This window comes from Apium graveolens, chromosome 11 (genome assembly GCF_009905375.1).
Source record: "Apium graveolens cultivar Ventura chromosome 11, ASM990537v1, whole genome shotgun sequence".
Taxonomy (NCBI): domain Eukaryota; kingdom Viridiplantae; phylum Streptophyta; class Magnoliopsida; order Apiales; family Apiaceae; genus Apium; species Apium graveolens.
In genome coordinates this window covers 133,633,893-133,635,672 of record NC_133657.1, presented here as the reverse complement: position 1 = coordinate 133,635,672, position 1,780 = coordinate 133,633,893, and positions in this window count along the sequence as shown.

The following is a 1,780-nucleotide window of genomic DNA, read 5'->3' as shown; positions in this document are numbered from 1 at the left end:
GATCTGAAATCTAAACATAAATTATATTAGCCATGACATTATCAAATATATCTAACAATCTCCCCCAACTTGTAAATTAGCATAATATACAAGTTTAACAGATATTTGATGATGTCAAAAACATTAAGTACAAATGCATGAGAATTAGACTAGATAACTACAACTTACAGTCCTTAAAGCTTTACCAATATTCAACTTCTGATAACAACTTCAGTCTGTACAAATATCAGAATTTAAGAAGTTGTAGATCTTCGACTTGGCTTCATCATCTGATCTTTCTGATGTCAGGAGTTGTTCTGAGATAGTTCTTCAACAAACATTTCTTAGCATATCTGAGTTCATCAATCATTCTCCTTTTGGCATCTTTAAGCTCTGCAGTATCTTCACCAATTTGAAAGATTGCAGCTCTGAGATCATTGATCTTTGCTTTTCTTATATCCTGATCCAGTCTGATCAAATAAGCTTTATCAGACTCAAGATTGAATTCAACAGCCCTGTACCCCAGAAAGGTAGTTATAATCTTAGCAGTGTTGGGCTTCATTTCAACTATATCACCATTGTGATCTCTGTACTTTGGAACGTATGTGCTGTCAGACTTAACAGAATAAAGCCTTTTCTGTCTCTGAATCTGTTCTTTCAAATAGTTTGCAGCAGTTCCTGTTATTCTGTCATCCACTTGAAGTAAGAATAGTACATGCTCCAATTCTTCAAAATACTTCAATGGAATGGCATTTTGTCTTATATGATAAACCCTACCATCTGTCATGAAGTACAACAAGATGTATTCTTTCAAGTAGGTATGGTAAACCATTTGTACAGATTCCAGTTGATTCAATCTCTTAGGAGTTGCTCCAATACCTGGTTCACTCAAGGAAGTTGGATCATTGGTAGTGTTATGTATTCTTCTTTCATCAGCACTTTCCAATCCAGTTTTATCTCTTGCTTCCTTTCCAGTAACTACTCTTGCTTCAAAACCACTTGCAGTAGTCTTCAAAGGTTGAGTCTGTTTTGCTTTAGTGAATCCTGGTAGGAGTGTCTTTGGTCTATCTTCTGATATCAAGTTAACTTGAGCTATGTCAGAGGTTACTTGCTTCTTCTGAATATCAGAACTTACAATTTCTTGACTCTGAACAACTTGAGCCTTGTCAGAGGTTGTTTTAAGAACTTTTCTTGAAGTCAGAGCAAGATCATCTTTTTCATCAGTAATTTCTTCATCCTCAGGAGGCACATAAACCTTGATAGGTTCACCAATCTTTTCTTTACCCTTGGATCTTGGATCTATCTGCGGTTGTGATCTAGCCAATGTTGCTTCAGTATGTGTCCTTTCTTTGATCACAATGCCTTTGAGTTTTGGAAGTGGCTTTTTACCAGAAGCTTCAGATTTAGATGTGACTTTCTCTGATTTAAGCCTGGCTTCTTCTTTCATTAAACTCTCCAAGTCCATTCCTGGATTTTCCTGAAGAAATAACTGTCTTGACATTTCCTCATCAAGATCTAAAAGTTCATCAGAACTTATCCTTTTACCAGTAGCACTTATTCTTTTCCCAGTATCAGAACTTATCCTGTGACTAGCTTGTCTTGATGTGAATCCTCTACCTTGACTATGACCTCTACCCATTCCAGGGTTTCCTTGATCATCTTTTTCATCATCCTTTCCTGTCAGTGTCTTGTCAGTCTTGCATTTGGACTTAATTACTTTCTCCCCCTTTTGGCATCAGCAGGTAGTAGAAGAGAGATAAGCAATTCCACTGAGGATTGGATTTCAGTCAGTTGTGATTGC